This window comes from Vicia villosa, linkage group LG2, assembly GCF_029867415.1.
Source record: "Vicia villosa cultivar HV-30 ecotype Madison, WI linkage group LG2, Vvil1.0, whole genome shotgun sequence".
Classification (NCBI taxonomy): domain Eukaryota; kingdom Viridiplantae; phylum Streptophyta; class Magnoliopsida; order Fabales; family Fabaceae; genus Vicia; species Vicia villosa.
Genome location: NC_081181.1, coordinates 64265602 through 64291977, shown reverse-complemented (window position 1 = coordinate 64291977; position 26376 = coordinate 64265602). Strand labels below are relative to the sequence as shown.

General features: G+C 36.5%; 1 long non-coding RNA gene across 1 annotated transcript; it reads right to left on the bottom strand.

The window, feature by feature from the left end:
- Nucleotides 1–6178: 6178 nt before the first annotated feature.
- On the bottom strand, nt 6179–14376 carry LOC131651014 (uncharacterized). The gene is made up of 4 exons (XR_009298335.1): nt 14101–14376; nt 13874–13944; nt 13409–13546; nt 6179–12795 (listed from the first exon to the last, which is right to left on the bottom strand). It is a non-coding gene; the product is annotated as an uncharacterized LOC131651014 (long non-coding RNA).
- Nucleotides 14377–26376: the final 12000 nt, after the last annotated feature.

Here is a 26376-nt window from a genome sequence, read left to right as displayed (position 1 = left end):
TAGGACATGCCACTGAATGCTGATCAATATGTCAAACTTGATTTGTATAGATTTTCCCCTGTTAGTAGGAGCTTTGGAAAGATTCGCCTCGCGAGGACTTTACGAGATATGAACTATGGGCGACATACCCCTAGTAATCATAGGCCAAAGACATTATCCCATGTTGGTTGGGAAGTAGCTTCAGATCTATTTGGATGCATGCCCCTGATTGTTTTGGCATCTTTGAGAGATTCTCGGAATCTTGACTTGATTGCCCCAGATTGATCGGGAAATAGTTTGAAACCCACTTGGGATGCATGCCTTTGACTTTTTGGCATTTGAGAGATTCTTTCAATCTTGACTGGATTGACCCAGATTGGTTGAGCAAAGCGTGTCATGCCCCTTGTATACGTATGAGATATGGCTTCTTGGAGTAATATTGTCTGTCGGGATAACTTTCAGTCATTAGTTGTACCCTGTGCAAGTTCTCTCTGTTGCTAACATTTGAAATTATGTAGCGGAATATGTTTAATAATGAATTCACGAGATGCAATGCATACGTCTGTCTTGAGTTTTTTTTTTTGAAAAAACCTTAAAACAAGAGATGTAAAAACGCGATATTTGTAAAAAACAGGATATCGACTCAACATTTGTGGTAAACCTTTAGGAGTCAGGGTACCTTTGCTGTGATAGTATGCTTTCGAACTAACCATGCTTCAGTTAGGACTTTCAAGGGTTGTAACGTGGCTTGGTTCACGGTTTTAAGAAACAAAAGATAATGGCTCAAAATTTATTTATACCCATCCCCTTCTTCGTGATGTTGTTCAGTCCTACACTCATTTAGTTCAACTTATGCATTCAGATTTCAAGTAACTTTCGGATTCATACCTTTGATAGTGATGATGGTTCACAAGCAAATAGAACTTTTGAGATGGAAGTCGCTTCTTCCTTTTGGTAGTCACAACATTGTGTTGTTTAAGAATTTATTGACTTCTTTTTTCTTTTTCTTTTTTTTTGATATCCCTAACTTTTTCCTGAACTGTCTATTTTGAGGTTACAGTCAGCGGGATGCCTTGATTTTTGCCTAAGTCTTCTTTTTGATTTTTGACTTAGCAGGCTTTTCTTTGTATATGTTTTTTTTCCATTTTTTTTCTTTTTTGAGAGATATTGATTGTCTTGCTGAGTGATTGATGAACCATTATTGGCTTTTGATTGACATCTCCAACACTTCTTTGATGTGTGCGGATGAACGTTTGTGATTGAAACCTTTATTGAAAAGTGTACTGAATGATTCTCTTGAAATAGAATGCACAGTCAATTTAATTGAGAACTACCCTGCCCCAGGTTATGATCAAGGGTTTTAATTAATACAAGAAAGAAACTTCTACTTCTTAGGCTCAAAGGGGTTGACAAGGGATTAACATCCTTATATCTCCACTGTTTAGGAATTGGAACAATGCCTGTACATCGTCAACATAATCCGTTCAAAAGCATACTGTATAAGGTTGCGGTATCGTTTTCGTCATCCTCCCTCAAAAGGTATACGACTTTAGAAGGAGTTGAAGATCACAAAACATATGCAACGTAAAGACATAATTCAAAATGAGTGATAACGAAATAATTTATTCAAGACAAACATATGCAATGCACTGATGATGATTATTAAAGCAAATAATGTCTATCATAAGTCAAATGTTTAAACAAACAGAATAGAAATTTGCAAACGAAAATAAATCTAATGATCTAAAAGTCTATCCTTCTAGCCATCCACATCATTAGTGATCTTGTTGTGATTAGGCATGGGAGCGGTGATCACATTAGGAGTTGCAGGAGAGTCGAACTCAATTTCACCAGCGTCGATCATATCTTGAATCTTGTTCTTCAATGGCCAACAATTCTCTGTGTCATGCCCAGGACTGTTAGAATGATATGCGCATCTCGCATTAGGCTTGTAACTAGGAGCAGAGGTGTTAGGATTCTTAGGAGGATCCCTGAGAGTGATCAAATTTGCCTTTTGCAGATGTTGTAAGGCTTGAGCTAGCGACATATTGATCTTCGTGAATTGACGTCTGGGTGTATCTTGTTTGTTTTTACGACCTTGTTGAGGCGCCGGTGTGGTGCTCATAACTGTCCCAATAGATTGAACATGGTTTATCCTTTTCTGCCCATACACAACATTGGAATCTAACCTCCCATTGGAATGCTTCTTTGTAGTACCTGAGGATGTAGCCGTTTGAATCTTTCCACTTCGAATACCATTTTCGACGCGTTCCCCAATCAGTATGAGTTCAGTGAATCTAGATGATGAACTTCCCAGTAAATGACTATAGAAAGGACCAGTCAGGGTAATCATAAATATATCGACCAATTCTCTGTCAGCTAAGGAGGGTTTGACTCTTCTAGCTAGATCTCTCCATTTTTGAGCATACTCCTTGAAACTTTCCTTAGGTCCCATAGACATGCTTTGTAGTTGCATGCGAGTTGGTGCAAGATCAGAATTGTATTGATATTGTTGATAAAAAGCAACAACCAAATCTTCCCATGTACGGATGTTGGTACTTTCCAGCTGATAGTACCATTCGAGTTGAGTTCCAGATAAACTTTCTTGAAAGAAATGGATCCAGAGCCTCTTATCAGCAGTGTGAGGCTGAATCTTTCTTACATAAGACCTCAAGTGCATCTTAGGACAGGAGATTCCATCATACTTAGCAAAGGCGGGAGTCTTGAATTTTGGAGGGATAATGACTCCAGGAACGAGTCCTAATTCTTCAAAATATAGCTCAGGTATCTTTTGAATTTCCACACTCCTCAGACGCTCTTCCAGCAGCCTATACTTCTCATCAGTGTAATCCTCATCTTGAGGATACTCGTCTTCTTCTTCATGGTTACTTTTTGCCTCAGTTTTGATACTAGCATCATCATCTTGCTCGTCCTTGTCACTGTCTTCAGAGGTTTCGGCATCCCTGAGTTGCAAGATCGGTCTAAGCTTTTTCACCTGAGTCTTCTTACCCTTCTCCTTCCTTTTAGTCAACATGGCTTTCAGTTCTTCTTGCCCCTTGGACAAATTCAGAATCAAGGCTTGGAACTCAGAGTTTTGAGCTTGGAGATCCTTAACTGATTGTTCGAGATTCATTTTCTCACTGAAATAAACAACGGCTGGGTATAAGAGACCTATTGTAAGAAACCTGTTATGCGATGTTATGAATGCAAATGCAATGTTTTCAAGGATTTTTAGGAATTTAGTTAGCAACATTAGAAAACGATTTGGTCGCATCTTTGTCTGAAGAATTCTGAATTTTGTCTTTGAACATCCTTCTTTGAGAATCGAGCTCACCATATCGAGTGGGTCATCGCCTCTGATTCGGGATACTTCTGAATTTGAAAGTACACGGCTAGAGGAAAATAAATCCTCTTGCCCCTTGATAGGTATTGAGTCTCTGAATTGGAAGGCATGTGGCCAGAGGAAAGTAAATCCTCTTGCCCCTTGATAGGAATTCAGTTTTTGATAAGGGCACCTGAAATTGTGCGCCCTAAATTCCTAAGATCCTTGAAAGGGTTAGTTAATCATGCTATGCTTATGATGTCATGATGTCATGATGTTATACGGATGCAGTTCATTTGGCATAGTGTGAGATAGTAAGGCCAAACAAGTCCTTTTAACAAAACCTGCAAGGAAGCGAAGGTTAGTAGCAAACGTAAACAAGTCACACAAGTCATGCAAGTCACACAATTTTTGGCTTAAGGCTTGCATGGAGTTTGATCAAGTGTCCTTCCCAAGGGTATTTCTATGGATAAGGAAAATTCAGCAACGGGTTCTACCAAGTGACTCAGAATTGTCGACCCTCCTAAAGCACCCTCGAACATGATACATACATACCATGCAATGATACTTTGAGAAAGAGCCTATCTGAGCTGTAGTATCGGGTAGCGACTATGCTCTCAACATACATCAAGAGTAGTCCCCCCACTACGTTCCTAAAAGTCAGGATGGGTTAAAGGTAACTAACGGTCCTTGAGCTCCGACTCACCCACAGGTATCCACACGAACCTCCCTCATACAAGAGAAGCATGTAAACACCCATAGAGGCCTAACTCAAGCGTGAACTCTCATATTGACCAATCCTCCACATACATAAAGGAGGTCGCCATGACTATGCCACTTCCTATCTTAGATGTACTTGAATCCGGGAATAGGATTCGTCCTTCAGTTAATTCCCAAAACGCCCCTGAAAAATAAAACAAGCAAAGCAAACAATAGAAAACATTTTAAAGTGAATTCTAAACTTTTAAGGTAACCCCTCTTAATCGAAATTATCCCCAGCAGAGTCGCCAGTTCTGTAATACGGTGAACTGACTTTTTATAATCGAAATATCGCGGTAAGCAAGAGTCGCCACCGACTTTTATTTTATCCTGTAATACGGTGAACTGACTTTTTATTAGAAATGTCGCGGATAGCAAGAGTCGCCACCGACTTTTATTTTATCCAAATAATATTCAGAAAGGCTAAAAGAACAGGAAAAACCCTTTTTTAAAGTAAACTGAGTTCGGGGGGTAATTATGCAAAGGGAAGGTGTGAGGCACCCTTTGCATCCATGGTTTTCCATGGGCTCTTAATCTGCTTTGCTCTTTTTGTTTCAGAAATATAGAAGAAGAAGATATGGACTTTAGCTCGTAAATGAGCGTAGCCATATCGAAGAATTTTGAGAAAAAATTTGAAAATATTTTAGAGCAAGGCAAAGCAATTTAAGAGCAATTTACCTTATATTTGAGAAAATCTGTTCTTTCAGCCTTTCAGGGCGAAGGGGTCTATCCTTGCCATAAGAGGGCAGGAAGCCTTTCATTTGGAGGTTTAAGGGTCATCGAAACATCCTTTGCCATAAGACTGTCCCATGCCATAGAAGGGCAGGTAGTCTAAGGCGAGGATCAGAATAAGCCTTTTCTTGTTAGGCAGCCAGAAGATACCTCAGTCATTTTTCCGTAGGCAACATCCGAGGGTCGGGGTCATGATTGTGTATTGAAGGCAGCATCATTTAGGGTCGCATGACCCTTTAATCATCGAGGCAGCATGATTGAGGTACCCTCACATTCGAGGGACATGGCTTATTCTGCAAAAATTCGAAGGCAATAGGCAACAGGCAACAGGCAACAGGCAACAGAGAGGTTACCCCAAGGGTGCGTGTGTGCAACAATCATGTGATTCAATTCAGATTATATTATCTTTTGTTTAGTTATTCTAATCAATTTTAAAGTTGCACTCCCTAAATTACTAACCACGCATAATATAAAGCAATAAACGGGGACGGGAAATTGTAACCAGCGGATTTGACAATCAATAACAAAAATAAAAGACATAAGAGATGAGATTCAGGGTTACCAACAACGTAGCTTTGGCAATTTATAACCTGACAAGGAAAAATAAACAGAAAGTCGAGAGTGAGTGCGCTATCTATTCGGGGGCAGACTTTTAAGAAAAGAAACTAAAAACCACAGATAAAACAATGAAATAGGGAGAAGGTACTTAGCTCTGGCCTTTTGCCTGACAGGGTTGAGGGCAAGGTTTGCCAGAAACATTGACTCTGATCATCATTTGTATTTGATCTGATATGATTGCTAGGCGAAAGTTACCTTGGAGGCAAACCCTGAAATAAGGCAGAAAATATGTGAAGGCAGGGCAAACCCTAAAAATAAATTAATTAAAAGAATAAATAAAATTAAATAAAGCAACACACTTATCTTCGAGGTTTGTTGAAGGCGCGCATTCGAGGCGAATTATATTACCAACCCTGATCATACACAACAAAGGAAAATAAAATCAGTGTATGGCTTGTTCTTCGTGAACCCTAATTAGGGTACGAAGTTGAATAAAAGAAAATAAATAATTTAATTAATTATTGGTCTAACGACCTAATTAATTAAATCGAATAAAATCGGATGCGAAATATATTTTTTGGAAATTTTTTGTGAATTTTAATGAATTAATATGAATTTTAGAATATTATAAAAATAAATAAAGTTATTAAATAAATATAAAGGAAAACAAATCTTATATTAATTTAAACAAATTAATAAAATAGATTAAAAATAAACATGTAAAATGTTTTTATAAAAATATTATATAATTTTTATATAACTTTTATTATTTTTTAAAGAAAAAAAACAAAGTATAAAAGTATATATAAATAAAAATAAAAGGCTGAGTAATTAAAATTAAAAAAAATTCAGAATTCTTAACTTTTGATCTGGTGTGACGCTCGCGTGTGGTTCATGGTGGACTCGCAGCTTTGCGTGCGTTGGATCAAAGGAAGATGCGATCTGGGACAGCTGGAAGGTCGAGATGGCGCAGGTGCACGCTAGTGCGTGTTTCATAACGCACTGGATTCAAAGGAATCCAAGGGAAACGCGCGCACGCCTTATTTTGAACTGGCCAATCAGAGGACGACACATCGTCGTCTTCTTCCTCTAGCTCCCACTTTTAACACCGCTTCTTTTCAGAAGCGCCATAGTATGCCATGTTCATACCTGAAAAATAACGAATAGGGGCAAACAACAACAGAAATTTTTCGCGATAGGTCCGTTAGTTTCGTATGGACCTTGCGAATTCAGTCATGGTCTTAATTAGACCTAATTTCACCTGTGGAGAAAAGCCCTAAATCGAGAGCATGAACCCTAACATGGCAATATGATCATAACAGCACAATAACGCACCAAAGTTTCCAGAAACGATAAATATAATGTTCTAAACGCAAATATGCAATTAGTTTTGAGAATGAATGCCTGAATATGTTGAATCGAAGCAATTTAAGAATCGGTTAAAAGTGACTCACAGCGCTTGATTCGTGATGTTTTGTGACTTGAAAACGATTGGGAATCGTTTAGTGATGATCAAGGAACAAGTCTTGATCAATTGTAATCCTTGAATCGGCCTAGAATTCAAAATTGGTTCTTGAGTTTTTGATGAATTTTTGAACTCGGGATTAGGTTTCTTGTGCTGCAAACCTTGTGTCTTTAGGATCTGAATAGCTTGTGTATATATACTAGAGTGATTAGGGCAAGAGAAATTAATCAAATCTTCCTTGAATCATTGATTTGCATATTGGAAAATTTGATTGGAAATATGCCATGAAATCTTTCTATTTTTGCCTTAATTGAGTCAATCTTGTTCCAATCATACAATGCACGAAATTTGATTGAATTTTGGAGTAAATGTGGATTGGATTTGATTCAACACAAATTTTCTTCCAAATCTTTCAAATTTTCCTTAATTTCATTGAATTTTAAGTGAATAAAATTCTTATAAAATTAATTAAAATCACATAAATTCGTGGAAAATGATTTATGGGCCCTTAATAGCATAAGGAACAAGTTTGGATCCTAAAAATATAGGCCCATTAGCAAAAAAACTTTCAAGTTCCTTCACATTTTTCCCTCCAAAATTACCTATCTTTGACAAGGTGTATCTCCCTCAATTTTTGAGGTATGGAGGTGTTCTAGGACATTTTGAAAACCTCAGGGAGTCCTCTAACCAATGCTTTTGGTCCCATGTCAAAATCCTTTTCCATTCTCATTTTATGCCCTTTTGAAAAAGATGTCTTTTTGTTGACTTTTGAAAAGGACCTCTAATGTGTGAAGCCATATCTCTTAAACCGTTGACCTATGGACTTTAATTCTTGGACCATTGGATAGAGGGATGAATTCTATTCAAAATGAGCTTTGGTGGGAATTTTTCTGATGAAGTATGAATATTTGGTGATTTTTCAAAGTTTGGTTGACTTTTTCAGTTCATACCCAAAATAGTAACTTTGACTTTTGACCTCTGTGACCTTTCCTTGCATCATCATGATCAATCCTTGATCAAATGATGATTTTAGGGTTATGAGGAGGTTGTTGACCAAATATATTGAACTTTGACTGTATTTTGACTTGAAATGACTGTTTTGCCCTTGTGAATCGACTGTTGACCTAATCAAGATTTGAGGGGCCAAATTTGTTCTGTTTGACTTGAGACTTTGTATGGAGATACTTTGGGATGTTAGGGACCCTATGGAACCACTTTGAGCCATTGATTGGATGATCTTCCTTTGAATTTGTCAAACTCTAGTTTAGAGCTTCTGTGTGGGAGACTGTATTTTGGTGCCTTGTCTTTTGATTTGATCTTGTATATGAAAAATGACATGGGCAAATTTTGGGGTATGACATATCCAAACAAATTCGGAAAGGCAAAAAGAAACAGAAAAAACCCTTTTTTAAAGAAATCTAAGTTCGAGGGGTAATTTATGCAAAGGGAAGGTGTAAGGCACCCTTTGCATCCATGGTTTTCCATGGGCTCTTAATTGCTTTGCTTGCTCGTTTGTTTTTAGAAAATGTAGATGAAAGAGATAGGGACTTTGGCTTGTAAATAAGCATTGCCCTTTTGAAAAATTATGAGAAAGATTAAAAAAGGTTTAGAGTATAGCAAGGCAATTAGGGGCAATTACCTTAAACTTAGATGATAGGTCTCTTCTAGCCTTTCAGAATGAAAGGGTCTATCCTTGCCATAAGAGGGCAGGAAGCTTTTCATTTGGAGGTTGAAGGGTCATCGAAGCATCCTTTGCCATAAGACTGTCCCATGCCATAGAAGGGAAGGTAGTCTAAGGTAAGGATCAGAATAAGCCTTTTCGTAGGCAGCCAGAAGATACCTCAGCCTTTTTCCGTAGGCAACTTCCGAGGGTCGAGGTCATATTTGTGTATCGAAGGCAGCATCATTTAGGGTCGTATGACCTTTAGTTATCGAGGCAGCATGGCTGAGGTATCCTCAAATTCGAGGGACATGGCTTATTCTGCGAAAACACAAAGGCAACAGGCAACAAGGCAACAAGGCAACAGAGAGGTTACCCCAAAAGGGTGCGTGTGTGCAACAATCACGTGGTTGATTCAATCTATTATCTTGTAAATTAGTGATTCTAGGTTAATTACAATCTTGCACTCCCTAAATTACTAACCACGCAAATATAGCAAATATGGGGGCGGGAAATTGTAACCAGCGGATCCCTTAATCAGGGTTTGACATAAATAATAATAAAACAGGAAAATAGGGTTTAGGGTTACCAAACATTCATAGCTTTAGAATCGTCGAACCCTGAAAAGGCAAGCAAACCAAAAAATGGGGTGAGTGTAGGGCTAATTCAAAGGCGGACGAGGTTAACCCTAAAATAGTAGAATAAATAAATTCAAAACAATAATATAGGCGAAGGTACTTAGCTCTGATTTGATCCTGATATGGTTGATAGTCGGGGGCGCCTTAAAGTTAACCCTGAAAAGAGACAAGGCAGAAAAAAATGAAAGCGACACAAACCCTAATTTAAAAGATAAATCAAATATAATTTAAATTAAATTAAATAAAATTACTTAACTTCGGGTTTTTTGAAGGCGCGTGGTCGGGAGGAATTATGTTGCTAACCCTGAAAAGGCACAGAAAAGAAAATGTATTCAGTGTAGGGTATGATCTTCGTAAACCCTGATTAGGGTACGAATCAAAAAAAGAAAATAATACAAACAATTTAATTAATTATTGGTCTTACGACCTAGTTAATCAAATCGGGTTAAGAAAAATGAAGTCAAATGTAAAAATAATTTTTTTTGGAATTTTTGGAATTAAAATAAAATACATATGAATTTTAAAGGTTTTAAACAATTAAATCAAATTAAATAACTATAATTATAAATAATATATATATTAGACATTATATAATAAAGTTAAATAATACCTATTAATATATTTATATAAGAATATAGTTTATATATATAAAAAACAATTTTTATTTGAGAAGAAAATAATATATATTTTAAAACAAAACAAAGGAGGCTGCGTAATAAAAAATAAAAAAATTTCTAAAAATCTTAACTTTTGTTCCCGTGTGGCATGGCTATGAGGGACTAGGATGTTCCTGCTGTTCTGGAGCGTCGGATTGATTTATCGTGAATCCCATGGCCTGGAATTGAGGGTATGTTGTGAACCTTCATAAGTCAAGTGTACTGGATTCCCTGAAAATAAATATCTAAAAAAATATGGGCGTCGCTCTCAAGATTCGAACCCAGGTACATGGAGCGACTCCTTTACCTTGCCACTGAACCACTGAGCCGTTTCTGTTATGTTGTAAGTCATGCACTCAAAGTGATAAATATATGAAATTAATTCAAAAAATAAAAAATTAAAAAAACACGGAAGACCCGCGCCCAGCCTTGCTTCGTCTTCCTCGTTGCTTTTTCAGAAACAGGGGACTTTTAGGCAACGTTTTCAACCATGGCCTTAGAGCTTCACCCTTGAAACCTGAAATTCATCATTAAGGATCACAAAATAATAACCCTAATCCACTATGTGATACACCCCGAATCCGATAGAAGCACTTATCGCGGCCAATTCTTCATGTATCCATAGTTCCCAATTCAAAGCTTCATTAACCTAATTATGGTGAATCTCTTAAGCTGCACCCAAACTCAATTAACGTATCCAGAAAGCTTGTATACGTAGTGGTGAATGCAAATATGTAGTCAAATTACATGAAACAGGCACGGATTAATGGCACTGAAGAATTCAAGAACCATGAAAATTTGAGTTATTATCTCATAGATACGAACCTGCCAGCGCGTGTAACGGCCTTGGAGCTGATCAGAGAACGCTAGGGAATGCACTTGGATCAACAAAATCCTTTGTATTTGCCTCTAGCCTTGTGTCCGAATCCTTATCTCCCCTCTCGCCTCCAATTGTTTAAGCATATATAGCAAAATTATTTAGGTTTACAAAATTTAATCATATCTTTGCAATTTGCAGCATTGGGATTTGATTTGGCCATCATATCTAATCTTGCTGTTTTGGTTTCTATTAAATCTCCATGAATCTTCCTTCACACGGGCTCTTGCTCCTTCAAGACTAAGTCTTTGGCTTCTAGAAAGTTTTACTTTTTCCTTATAATTTAATTCTTTTTATTTCATCATCATTCATTCATTTTATTATTATTATTATTATTATTATTATTATTATTATTATTATTATTATTATTATTATTATTATTATTATTATTATTATTATTTTTATAGTCTATTTGGTATTCAAATAAACATAAATAAAATAATGAATAAAAAAAGAGAATAAATAAATAAATAAATGAAGTGATATCATAAGGTCATGGGCTTCTTTAAAAACCAAGTGATGGGCCCATTTGATCAAAGCATCAAATTTCTCCACTTTAATTTAGCAACTTTGGAACTGTCGATCTTCGATCTTTCCCGATGAACCATGATCAATTTTTTGCTCAAATGGTGAATGATACTTCAATGTGAGGATTTTGACAAAAAGTCAGAAGTTTTGACTTTACTTTGACCATAGTTGACTTTCTAGGTCAACTAGTCGACTATTGACCTTCTGAACTTTTGATTGACCGGAGCTTTGAGATAGGCCTTAATACTTGTCATAGAGGTAATGTGGGATACCTTGAGTCATATTAAATGCCTTGGAGCCATTGATTCAGTGCTTTCCCTTTGAATAGGTCAAACCCTAGTTTTAGAACCTTGCATAGGAGAGTGTCTTTTGGAGCTTTGCACCTTGATTTGAATTTGTGCAGGAGAAAATGTATGGGAAAATTTTGGGGTATGACACTGATGAAAGTGACATGGGTGAGAAACCTTCCAAGCCAAAGTATGACAAGTTCAGATCAGAGCTGCCCAACAAAGACATTCAATTCAAATTAGGTATGGAGTTTAAATCTCTCTCTGAATTTAAAGATGCTATTAAGGAGTGGTCTGTATTAAATTGTAGAGAGATAAGTATTATTAAGAATGAGGGTTACATGGTTAAGGTTGAGTTCAAGGGTAAATGTGGCTTTTTGGCATTATGTAGTAAAGTGGGAGACAGTCACACTTACCAGATAAAGACTTGTGTGGGGACCCACACATGTGCAAGGGTATTAAATAACAAGTCTGCCAATTCCAAGTGGGTCTCTAAGTTAGTGGTTGAAGAGAGGAAGTCACAAGGGAAAGTCAAGTTGTTTGAAATTATGGCTGAGCTTAGACAAAAATATTCAGTACGCAACACCCACTACAACAAAAATGACTTTAGGCAACAACTAAAATCCGCGGCCTAAAGCATGAAAACCGTTGCCTAACACTTTTAGGGACGGTTTTTCAGCTGTGGAATATACGCCCGTTGCCTATTCCAACAGAGCACGGTTTTTTAACTTTAGTCCACGATAATACAAAGCCGTCGCCAAAAAATGTGAACAGGCCACGGTTTAGTTTTCTTTTTTAGACTACGGTTTAAATTCAGCCACAATCCAAAACCGTTGGCTAAGCCCTGTGTTTATTTTAAGCCACAGTTCAATAACCGCGGCCAATAGAACACAATTTAAAAAAAATATATATTTCGTTACACCTAAAAACCAAAATAATTTAAATTTGACATAAATCTATTTAATGATTTTATAATACTAAAAGATAAACACATTTATAAATTATAAAAACAATAACTTTAAGTATTAATAATATGAAGTTTAATAAGCACTATAAAATGTAAATATAGATTTTTAAGATAAATTCATGCAGAGCTATATAAACTAGCAACTGATTTATGTAAATTCCAAAACAGAATTTTACGTGGGGATCAATATCTTCACCACATTCATTTTGTTCATATTGATACCTATTGCTAAGATAGTGAACCATCATAGAAATAATCATTTTACTAAGTCTTCTTAATATTCCTTTTCTTCATATTCCTTATCATGTGCTGCTGCAAGTTTCGGCAACCGACGCAATGTTTTATATATTGGTCGAGAAGAAGTTCCCTGCCATATCCATGATGTGATCATTTATATTATGTCATATCAGTATGTAACTAAATGACATTTGCTCTAGTAAAAAAATAACTTACCTTTTAGCATATACATTTCAAAAAGAATTTACATCTTAAGTGGGATTTACAACCAACAATTGCTTTTCTCACAGCCAATGATTCAACAGGGTATTGCCAAGCCCATTCAAAGTGCATTTCAAAATCCAAGCAAACCCATGAAAACAATATCTTAAAATTTTTCATTTTAAATAGCACAATATGACTTTTCTAAGGTTGATCCAATTGCGGTAAGCTACCAAGACAAACACGAACCTTACTTCATGAACATATCAAGTATATCCAGATTTTTCACAGATGATCTTTACAAATGAAATTTCCATAGAAGCATATACTCACATAAGTATCATAAAATAGATTCATAAATTATAACAATCCTATTGATAATATTAAATCCACAAAAGAGGGGTAAAACTATAACAAGCTTAGTTTTAAGCTGACACTCACACTATAATTAATTTAACTTGCTAAATCAACCAATCAATAAATATGAAATATTTTCATTTGAATAAACTCATAATACATAGATAGTAGTATCAGATTAAAACCTGAAGAGCAGACACATTTGTTGAGAAACTATATATACACAAAACCATCTCCCAAGGACGATTCTCTTCATTCTCCAAGTTCCAGTCCCAATTTCACCAATGTATTGTCTGATTCGGCACTTCGGGTTCACTGTAAATCTGTAAAACATAAAATCAATTCAATTAAATGAAATAAGAACATAAATACCCACCATTTCTAACAGAAAAATGAAATTTCTTCTACCGAATCGGCACATCAAGAGAAACATCAACACACACAAAAAAAAAGTATAAATTCCAGATTTTAAATGAACAGAAAAATAAAAGAGTGTGGTGAATTTTGGATTCAATCAAAAGAGATGGTAAAAAATAGATTTTGAGAAGATGAGAGAAGAACCCTATATAGGTGAAATTAATATATAGTACGTGTGTCTCTTGGAAGAAAATAATGTTATCAATTAACCCATTAAAATACAAATTTCTAACCTTTAATACCCATATAAATCTTCTAATTACTTGATATAACTACAGAGTGGTCACCACATCTTGAACTGGCCCTGTAGCCTCCAAATAAGTTAAAGTTCATCAGTACTCACATGAAATAGAGAAAAAGAAAGAAAGTGAAAGAAACTTCTAATTACTAGATTATGAGAAATGTTTCTTACAGTGAAAAAGAAACTTCTAATTACAAGATGATGATAAATGTTTCTTACCGTGAAAAAGGAGATGAGAGGGAGGCGACCGGATGGAAAAGGAAGAGGAGTCGCGACTGTGATGGAAAATAAGATTTGTTGAGTTCACTAGAAAGACCACGAATATTGGAGTATGGAAATAGAGTATTTCATCAAAGAGGTCGTGACAATCGGTGTATTAGAAAAACACTACGGCGGCGGCGGCTAGGGTTCGCGTGAAGGAGGAGTTCCAATTTTCCCCTATTTCTCTGCGTCTCTGTTAACTTTAGAGAGAAAAGCGTTACATATTTTCTTTTTTTTTTAATTCTCTTTCAAAACATTAAAACTTGTTTTAATAAAAATTATGACTTGCTTATATATAATTAAAAAGACTATTATGGTATACGAAAGATAGATAGCATGGTGGAAGTGTAGTCACATATTAGTTCATAAGACATGAGTTCGAACCATGTCTAAATATTATTTTTATTTTACAAGTGGTTTTATTGAAACAAACGATTATGTTTAGCCCACAATTTTAAAGCGTTGCGTATATTGAATAGGGGGCGGTTACGAAAAACCTGTATTTCAAAAACCGTAGCTTAAAGTTAAAATGTCATGGTTTTTTAACAAAAATCTAAAATTTTGTCAACGGTAAAAAAGTGCAGCCTATACTCTTTTAGGCAACGGATTTTCAACCGTTGTCTATATTTTCGTTGCCTAAAGTCAAAAATGTTGTAGTGACCAAAGGAAAATCTTGGAGAGCAAAAGCAATGGCTGAGGAAATAATTGAAGGTGGTGCAAAGGAACAATATAATATGTTATGGAGTTATGCAGTTGAGTTGAGAAAACATTGTGCTGGTAATACTGTCAAGATAAACACTTAGAGACCACATCCAACACTACCACCAAGATTTGGGAGATTTTATTTTTGTTTGAATGTCTGCAAGAAAGGGTTTACCCATGGTTGTAGACCATTTATAGGTGTATATGGGTGTCATCTTAAGACATAATATGGAGGTCAGCTGTTAATTGCTGTAGCAAGGGACCCAAATGACCAATATTATCCTTTGGCATTTGGTGTGGTGGAGACTGAGACAAAGGAAAGTTGGAGATGGTTTACGCAATTGCTAATGGAAGACATTGGATCTGAGATAAAGTATGTTTTTACATCAGATCAACAAAAGGTACAAATTGTGTTTGTTATTCATTTTTACGAAGTTAAACTTTTTATAGTATAATGCTAATGTGATATGCTTTTTTCTGTTGTGTGCTTATGCTGGTTTTAGGGGCTTGTTAGTGTCTTTGAGGAGATGTTTGAACAAATAGAACATAGGGTATTCCTCAGACATTTGTATGCAAATTTCAAGAAGAAATTTGGTGGTGGAGCTGCCATTAGGGACCTTTTAACGGGGGGTGCCAAGGCGACATACTTCAAGGCTTGGGAGAATAAGATGAATGAGCTTAAGCAACTTGATAAGAAGGCATGGGATTGGTTGATGGGAGTGCCAACAAAACTGTGGTGTAAGCATTCTTTTTCATTTTACCCTAAGTGTGACGTTTTGATGAATAACTTGAGAGAATCTTTCAATAGTACCATATTACAAGCTAGGGATAAACCAATACTCACTATGGTATAATGGATTAGGAACTATATCATGAATAAGATTGCTAATAGTATTGTGAAGCTTGATAAGTGGAAGAACAATGTCATGCGTAATCCTAGGAAAAGGCTTGATAAGGAAACTCATTTAAGTGGAGAATGGCTGCCTACATGGAGTAGTGATGATTTGTGGCAAGTTCATCACCCATATAATGGGTTGCAGTTTGTTGTTGATATTGGGAAGAAAATTTTCACTTGTTGCTTTTGGGATCTTGTAGGCATACCTTGTAGACATGCTGTTTCTGCATTACAATATCAGAGTTTAGATCCTGAGAAGTATATTGACCCTTGTTACATTAGAGATACTTACAAGGCATGTTAAGAAAACAATGTTAGTCCAATAAACAGCATGGACATGTGGCCCACTGTGGATGTTGAAAACTTGTTGCCACCATAATACAAGAAAGGACCTGGAAGGCCTAAGAAATTAAGTTTTAGAGAGTTGGATGAGAGTGGATCAAGTATGAGGAGGGTAGGTGTATCATATAGATGCACAAAGTGTGACAAATTGGGCCATAATTCTAGGAAGTGTCAAGCTACTGAGTAACATTCTAATACACTAAAGAGAAAGTGAAGGTGTTTTGCATGTTGGCTGCATTATTGGTAAAACATACCTGATTATTTGTGTTTATGCAGGTTGCATATTTGTGTGGAGATAATACATGTTTCGTAATAAATGTCATGATCGATGTCATGACATCCATGTGTGACAACAGGAGCTGTTATTATTTGTTAATTGTGTTTCCTGATTTATTCTTTCTATCAGTTTAGGAAAAAATTTATTGAGTGTTGCATGTTTCGTCTAGAAGATCCTATTGATAGCACATTGTGTAACAGACAGTTGGCGTGTGAATTAGGTTAACTTTGTTAACCTTTATGTGTTTCTAAAAAAAGCCCAAGGCTGCTTATAAAAAGACCTGCAATCCTAATTTGGAACGCAGTCAGAAGATTGTAATTGTGAAGAACGGTTGTCTGTAACTGTCTCTTGTGATCCACGCTATTATCTTTGATGATTGAATTGGAATTGTCATACCCCAAAATTTGCCCGATCGATTCTCGTCCAATAATTTATCAAGGGTATTAAAATTAAGAGTTATGGGGTTTAACATATCTATTGTTAAATCCACGCTCTTATAAAACTATTTTCATTTACTATTGGGGTGTAATTAGCAGGTATTTTGGGCCCAAAACCAGTCAGCCCATTTATCTTATCATAAGGGTTTTTATTTTATTTATTATTAAATATAATAACTCTTATTAGAATTTTAGTATTATTAATTTTAATAGTATTAGTATTAGGATTATTATTTAACTAATATTATTATTATTATTACTTTATTATTACTAATTTCTAAAATGTCAAAATTGGGTTTTTGGACATGGGTTACTTCCTCTTATGGATTTTAACCTAATTCTCTAACTCTATAAAAAGGAGTCTTGGCAACCCTGAAAAAGAGCTTCTTCCAATTTCACGTACTTTTTTTCACAAATTCACACATACTCAAAACTACGCTTTTTCACACAAACCTACGCTTCCTACGTTTTTTTTTCTCTTCTCCCTTTGAGGGTTTGTCTTGAACATCCCTAATCTGCCATTGTCGATCAACTGACAAGAGCGACAAGAGCTGACAAACACTTTTCCCTTTCAAACGTAATTTTCAAACCACTCAAACACGATTTCAAATCATTCAAACTCAATCACAAACTCAAGCATTTTCGGCCGATGATTACCTATGAGGCCTCCCCCCAAAACATGGTTTTTGGCATTGTTGTCTAGATCTGGCAATGACCTATTTTCACTATACATGGCTTTTGGCCTCCTGTCCCTTAGGTTTACCTTTTTGCCAATGATTAAACCTTTTAGAATGAGGCCGCCCTTTTATTAAAAAGGGTATTTTCTATTGTCAATATATTTCTTTTTTCCCATTTTGGCCAATGATTTATATGAGGCCCCTTTTAAAAAAAAAAATCTTTGTTTTGGCCAATGATGAACATCTGAGATTTTTTTGTTGAATTTTAATGTTTTTATCTTTTAAAGGATTTTGGCCAATGATGCATTGAGGCTGTATTTTTATATACTATACATGTATTCATATCAAAACATCAAAACCTTTTGAGTATTTGATTAATTAAAATAAATAAAGTTTATTTGGCTAAAGGGTTTCAACCATCTTATTGGTTGCGATGATTAGCCTATTTTCTCTAAAAATTCGTTATTATTTATAGTCGAATATATCGATTACGAGAGATAACGATAAAAATTAAATAATTAATTCTATAAAACATATTTATTTGTTATTAGTGATAATCGAACCTATCGATTAGAATTGGTAACAATACCAGCCCTTTATCAAAACTGAGATTTACCCTTTGGGCAAAGGCTAACTTTTTTTAAAAATCTATTAGTGAACAATTGTCAAATCCTTTTCATAAAACCTGAACCTAAAGACTAAATGGGTCCCCGTGAGTACAAGGGAGGCAAAGGGTGCCTAACACCTTCCCTTTGCCTAATTAACCTACTTACCCAAAATCTCTCTTTTTTTTTTAAGGGTTTCTCACTTGCCCAAATAAAGTTAACCTACTTACCCAAAATCTCTCTTTTTTTTTTAGGGTTTCTCACTTGCCCAAATAAAGTGGGTGGCGGCTCAAATTTTTAAGCAGGTTGCTACAGCTGGCGACTCTGCTGGGAACAAATTCTTTTTAATATTAGGTTTACTCTAATTTAGCCTTTAGATTTAGGTTTTGGTTTTCGTTCATTTAATTTTTTACGTTTATTTGAATTTTTCATATTTCTTTATTAGTGGTTAATATATTGTTATTATTAGTATCATCTAACATTTTTTATTATTAATTACTACTAACTTTTTTTATTATACTAACAATTTATTTATTATTACAATTTTTATTGTTACTAACAATTTATCGTTACTACTAATTTATTATTATTATAATTATTAATAAAATTAACAACTTCTAAATCTCAAATTTCAAAGACATCGAATATCCTGTAACTCTAACAAAGTTTATTTTCACTTCATATCTCACTTGCTTCTTCACCATTTACACACTAATTCAACACCACTTGTTTTCCCACAAGATACATTCATTCTTTTTTAAAGACAGACAATAGATCGATTCTCGAACCGGGATTCACTTTGTGACATGATAATCCAAGAATGCTTTCGGGGTCACGATAAAGCAACTTCAAAAGTATCACACAATTGAACAATTATCACCCTATTCTATTGTCATCACTTGTTTTGTTTTACAGAGTAAAAGGACAGAGAAGAGATTGGAGGAGGAATGTGAAAGAACAACATTTGCAAGTCAGAATACCTTAAAGCATGGACCTTTAAACCTTCACCGCAGTCGCACTTCTCGTCAGCCGACCGGTCATACCAAGAAATTCATACACGCCAGTCACTTGCTGCAAATCTGTGCACCATTGAAGCTGACTATGAGGAGATCGCAACGCCCCGAATCTCCCGATTGCACGCCATAAATCATCAAAAAAATTTACAAACCAATATACTGTTAGACGCTGGCCTAAGGATCTAAAGGGGGGGGGGTTGAATAGATCTCACTAAGTTTTTCCGGATTTTTCTACTAACTCGAGCGAAAGCGGTTATGAATCGACTTGCGTCTATTCCGGACCGCTATTGCAAAGGTAGTATGTGTTTCAAAACCAAAATATAAGTGGAATTTATAATGAAGTGATATGATAGCTAACCAATACGTTTCACAGCTGAAAAACAATTAACTTCTTCGAGTGACAAACTTTGATTCACAATGCAACAATAATGGAATACGCAAAACAACAAACACTTGGTAGATAGGTTCAAATTGATGATGTTAGAACAAGATTTGTTCTGATCAATTATCTTAGTTTTGATGATAACAATAATATGAATTTTGCTTAAGATAATATGGTACTCTAATCCAATGCAATTTCCTTTTCAGGAAATATATAAAGAGTATGCATAATTCAGCGCTCAGAAGCTTTGTCTCAAAAGGTTCAGCATGCAACATCAGAACATGGTCTGGCAAGACATCAGAAGATGGTCGAAGCAGAATCAGAACATGGGTCTATGGAAGCATCAGAAGAACATGAGATCAGAAGCACTGAAGTTCTGATGGTATCACGCACAGAAGCACTTCAAGGTCAGAAGATCAGAAGATGCTCTGCACCAAGCTGTTTGACTCTGATGATATTCAAACGTTGTATTCACAAACATCAGATCAGAAGGAAGTACAAGTGGCAGGCTACGCTGACTGACAAAAGGAACGTTGGAAGCTATTAAAGGCAACGTCAGTAGACACAGCGTGAACAAGGCTCGAGGTAGTTGACAAAAGCGTATAACATTAAATGCGATGCTGTACGGAACACGCAAAGCATTAAATGCACTCAACGGTCATCTTCTCCAACGCCTATAAATATGAAGTTCTGATGAGAAGCAATGTGACGAATTCTACACCTATTCTGTGAATATCAACTTGCTGAAACGCTGTTCAAATCAAAGCTCAGAATCTTCATCTTCATCAAAGCTCACTACATTGCTGTTGTAATATATTAGTGAGATTAAGCTTAAACGTTAAGAGAAATATCACAGTTTGTGATTATAGCTTTTAAGAAGCAATTGTAATACTCTTAGAATTGATTACATTAAGTTGTAAGGAACTAGAGTGATCGTGTGGATCAGAATACTCTAGGAAGTCTTAGAGGTTATCTAAGCAGGTTGTAACTAGAGTGATCGTGTGGATCAGAATACTCTAGAAAGTCTTAGAGGGTATCTAAGCAGTTGTTCCTGGAGTGATCAGTGTGTGATCAGAAGACTCTGGAAGACTTAGTTGCTGACTAAGTGGAGAACCATTGTAATCCGTGCGATTAGTGGATTAAATCCTCAGTTGAGGTAAATCATCTCTGCGGGGGTGGACTGGAGTAGTTTAGTTAACAACGAACCAGGATAAAAATAACTGTGCAATTTATTTTTATCTGTCAAGTTTTTTAAAGCTACACTTATTCAAACCCCCCCTTTCTAAGTGTTTTTCTATCCTTCAATTGGCATCAGAGTGCCGGTTCTAAGGTGCAAGCACTTAACCGTGTTTAGAAAAGATTCAGGAAATGAAAAACGCTTCAGTAAAAGATGGCTGATGAAACTGCAAAGTCTACATCTACATCTGGCTCTGCTGAGCAACACAACGGTAACAATGGTTATACAAGACCGCCGGTATTTGATGGTGAAAACTTTGAATACTGGAAAGATAAACTGGAAAGTTACTTTCTTGGTCTAGATGGTGATCTATGGGATCTTCTGATGGATGGTTACAAACATCCAATAAATGCCAGTGACGTAAAGCTGACAAGGCAAGAAATGAGTGATGATCAGAAGAAGCTTTTCAGGAATCATCATAAATGCAGAACTGTCTTGCTGAATGCTATCTCTCATGCTGAGTATGAGAAGATATCTAACAGGGAAACGGCCTATGATATATATGAGTCCTTGAAAATGACTCATGAAGGAAATGCTCAAGTCAAGGAGACTAAAGCTTTCGCTTTAATCCAGAAGTATGAAGCCTTCAAGATGGAGGATGATGAAGACATTGAAAAGATGTTTTCAAGATTTCAAACTCTTACTGCTGGATTGAGAGTTCTTGACAAGGGATACACAAAGGCTGATCACGTAAAGAAAATCATCAGAAGCTTACCCAGAAGATGGGGTCCTATGGTGAATGCATTCAAGATTGCAAAGAATCTGAATGAAGTTTCTCTGGAAGAGCTTATCAGTGCCTTGAGAAGCCATGAAATAGAGCTGGACGCAAATGAGCCTCAAAAGAAAGGTAAGTCTATTGCATTAAAATCCAATATCAAGAAATGCACTAACGCTTTTCAGGCTAGAGAAGAAGATCCTGAAGAATCAGAATCTGAAGAAGAAGAAGATGAACTGTCCTTGATCTCCAGAAGGCTAAATCAACTCTGGAAGAACAAGCAAAGGAAGTTCAGAGGCGTCAGAAGTTCAAAGAAATTTGAACGTGGAGAATCTTCTGATGACAGAAGATTTGACAAGAAGAAGGTCATGTGCTATGAATGCAATGAGCCAGGACACTTCAAGAATGAATGTCCAAAACTTCAGAAGGAAAATCCCAAGAAGAAGTTTCATAAGAAGAAAGGTCTTATGGCAACCTGGGATGAGTCAGAAGATGATTCAGACTCTGAAGATGAGCAGGCTAACTGTGCGCTGATGGCGACAGAAGATGACGGATCAGAATCTACATCAGAATCAGATTCTGAAGAGGTATTTTCTGAACTTACTAGAGATGAGTTAGTTTCCGGGTTAACTGAACTTCTGGAATTCAAGTCTCAGATTAGTCTCAAATACAAAGAGCTGAAAAAGCTATTTGAATTTGAAACAAAGAAGCTTGAGTTGGAAAATTCTGAATTAAAAGAAAAACTTTTAAAATTATCCAATAATGTTGGATCTCCTTCTGATTCAGAAAAATCCACTCCTAGTCTAAACCATATTCTGAAAGAATATGATTTAAGTTTCAGGAAGTTCTTATCTAGAAGTATTGGCAGAAGTCAGCTAGCTTCTATGATATATGCTGTGTCTGGAAACGAAAGAGTTGGCATTGGTTTTGAGGGTGAAACCCCATACAAACTTGAACCTGTTGATGAAATGAAATTCACATACAAGCCATTGTATGATCAGTTCAAGTATGGCCACTCCCATGATATTAGGCACACTTCACATGCTCAAAGTTTTCACATAACACACACCAAAAAGCATGTGACACAACCTAGGAAATATCATGAAACTCACATTAAAAATTATCATGCTGTTCCTCCTTTTGCTTACAATGTTAAACCTAAGTTCAATCAGAACTTGAGGAGAACTAACAAGAAAGGACCCAAGAAGATGTGGGTACCAAAGAAAAAGACTATTTCTTTTGCAGATTCTCTTGACAACAAAGAAGATAAAAGTCAACATGTCAAGTCACCTGGACTCAAGTTGGTCTCAACACTTGAAGGGAAGAAGGACTGTCTTCCAAGTTCTGGTACTTAAATCTGTTGAAGAAACTATGTCTGTAGGAGATCAGAAAAGAAAGTTTATCAGTCTTGAAACCATTTGTCTTGTTTGTTTCTAAAGCAATGGTGTTTCGTTCTTGATTATTCTGAATGCTCTAAATGCTACAGAATATACAATATTGAAACATTGATTGTGGACGAATCTATAAATATCTGGTTTGATGATAAACTTGTTTCTGATGAAACAAAGCAGCTTAAGAATTTCTGCAGATGCAATTTTGTCTTATCAGAAGCTGCAGAATAAAGAAGTGAATCTCCAGAAGCTGTGTATATCAAGAAGTAATGGATCAGAAGATCATTCAGATTTATATCAGCACACTTCAGAAGGAGTGTTTCCAGAAGAGAAACTTGATCAATTCAGAAGCAGTGATTGGAATCAGAAGGCGTAAAGCCTATTGAATATTTCACAGCTGTCATCTATTATCTGATGGTGAACACGTGTCTGTACGGTTAGTACAAAGCGTGCAGTTGAAAAGACGCCGACCTAGGTAACTGTATTAAATCATTTCATTTACTGTGTTCTCTCTCCTAATGTCATTTCTCATTAAATGCATAATGATTTTTTTTAAATCTTTTAAATAACCCGCTTCATCTTCATTCCCTCTTTTTTCTCTCTTTCTCTCTCTTTTGTGCATTCACTTCGTTGCATTTCTTTTCAAACCCTAGTTTTTGATTTGATCTCAAAGCATTATCATCATGAACTCATCTTCTTGTTCATCAAATTCAAAAGAAAGGCTCACCTCTACACATATCCTTTTAAGCAAATATGAGTATGCTCCATTGAAAACATGCTTAATACCCACGAAAGAACTGGAAGTTCTATGTGAATCTGCTGTGGACATCAACAACCTTAAAGCAAATGGCTTTCAGTGTGATGCAAGAATCTTTGAGCAAGGATGGTCTAAATATCTTGATAGATTGGTTGGTCCAATTTATCCTGAACTTGTGAAGGATTTATGGGTACATGCAACGGTTACTCCAACTGCCATCATTTCATTCGTGCTAGGGCATGAAGTGGTTATCACTGAGAAGCTCATCAGGAAGCTGTACAATCTTGATGATGAAGAAGGTTGGTCTGGTCTTCAACCCAATACAGTTGACTGGACTCCAGTTGAAAAACAAATCTCTACGGTTTTTGGAATTGATTCTCATAACACGGGCACCTTAAGGCCTTTTTACAAAGCATGGGCTGAGATTATTCTGGGTTCTCTTCACCATAGAAAAAGGATGCTCTCCTCCTCCTACATCAGTCCGACTCACAAGTATACTCTTTTCTGCATTGGCAAAAAGATAGAGATCAACATCTCTCATATTCTGTTTGAGAATCTGAAAACTTCTATCTTTGAGTCAAGAGAAGATGAAAGGGAGAAGTACCCTCATATTCCAAGAACAACCATTCCATTCGGAAGGATGATTTCAGACATTCTGATTGAAAGCAAAGTGGTGGACTCCATCAGAAAACTCAATGCGTCGCATTTTCTTGGAGTAATTCAAGGTCCCATCTTCAATGGTGTTGATTTGTTCAGACTGGAACTCATTAAGAATGTACCTTTTGTGTGCACAAGCTTTCCTGACATTCTGTCAAGAAGAATTGCTGTTGAAGGATTCATCTCCTTGTTTCATAAAGAACTTGATCAAGTTGTCAAGCTTTACTTGGAAGATTGTGTCAGGAAGCAATTAGACGTTGATCCTGCTTGGATCCGTGGCAGAGTACTCCCGTCCAAAGTTGATATTCTGAAGAAGGATAAGAAGGAACGACAGGCAAGGCTAAAAAGAAAGGCACAAGAAGATGAGGCTGAGAGAGCCAAGAAGTTGAGGGTCACCTATGATCCTGACAAGGTAGGCTCTTCTGAACGCAGAAATAAAAGGATCAGAGACTCCTTTCACAAAACCAGATCTTCACATGCGTCTTCTGAACACTCCTCCAGGCAGGTTTTTACTCCACCTCCTTCTGTCCCTAAACCTTCTCCCCAATCACCTCCTTCTGAACCAAAAGTAAACTTCACCTTACCAAATCCTTCTCCATCATCCTTCTCCTCTCCCATTCTAAATCCCACTCCTCTAAATATTCTTCCCCCAACTCCTTCTGATAAGACTTTCTCACCAATTCCCTTTACAAATAATCCACCCTCATCAATCATTCTCTCAGCTATTCCCTCCTCCTCATCCACCGCACCTCCACCTTCTGTATCCAATCCCTTACCTACCAGAAAATCAAAACCTTTTTGTCCTCTCTACCCGAACTACAAATTCACCCTAAATCCGCCTGAACCTGAACCTTCTACCTACCTAGAACTTTTCAGATATGAAGTAATCAATGGCTTAGACCTTCTGAAGGAAGCCTTCCTAAATGGTCTGAATGATGTTTCTACAAGAAATATCTGGAAAAGATTTCGCAAGGTGTTTCAAGAAGAAGCAGTGGGAGTACAGAAAAGACTTGTAGCTGCTGCCCCACGACCTCATGGAATTCTGAGGAATTATGAAGACTTCTGGTTTGCTAGTCTCAAAGGAAGACATCTGTTAGAAGATAAGCCCTTCTTGGACGAGATGGAACAATTAAGACTGGCTGCTGAAATGGAAGCAAATTCATGCAGGGATATTGTTATCTTTATTCCTGATTATCCTGTTCTGCTCGGAGACTTCAAGACTCTCTTTAACTATCTAAGGGAAAACCCTTCTGAGAAAGACCCAAGCTTGGTCATTCCAGAAGTTGTTGACCCACCAGAAGTTGAAGGTCCTTCTGCTCCCAGGAATCTAGCTGCCATTCTTCAGGCACTTGAGAATGGAGACTCGGAAATTCCCGCTGCAGAATATGGAGATGCTTCTATGCAAGACGCAGATGCTGAATATCATGTTGCTGAATCAGATCCTGTTGAGGAAATCCCTGCAAATGATCTATCCATGGAAGCTACAGATCAAGTTGCTATTCCTGTGGTTGAAAGCGGTGAAGCTTCTTCTGATGAATCTTCTCGTCTTGCAAGGACTCTGGAAGAAATTCAGAAGAGACAGGATGAGCAAAGCTCACTCAATGCTGTGTATAGTGCTTTCATAGTGAGGCAAGAAGGACACAACAATGAGGTTAAAGAGATGCTGGCCAAGATCTTGTCAAGGCTAGGGCCATCTTAGATTGAGTCTGTGTTGTTTCTTTCTTTCCGTTGCATCTGTTTTGTTTTTGTGCATCTGATCTTACTTATCTTCATGTACTTCTGTACCTACTGTTTGAACTTCAATGAGATCATCTTCTTCCTCCGTGTGTTTCGTTCTGTTTGTCTCTGAATCTTTTCTGTTTTTGATGATATGACAAAAAGGGGGAGAAGATAAATGATAAATGATTTGATTAATCTATCAGTTGCTGGGAAAAGCTCCCACACATTTACTAACAAGAACTGCAAGTTCTATATGGTTTAAGTGTTCTGCAGGTATAAAGAAGTGAAGAGAATCTTCAAAGCAAACACAAGAAGCAAAACCATAAGAAGTGTTATTCTGTAAAAAGAATAAGCTCATGGAAACTGAAGCAAGCTGAGTGCTGTCAAGCTTCAGAAATCAGAAGCACTGATAATAGAATTTGATC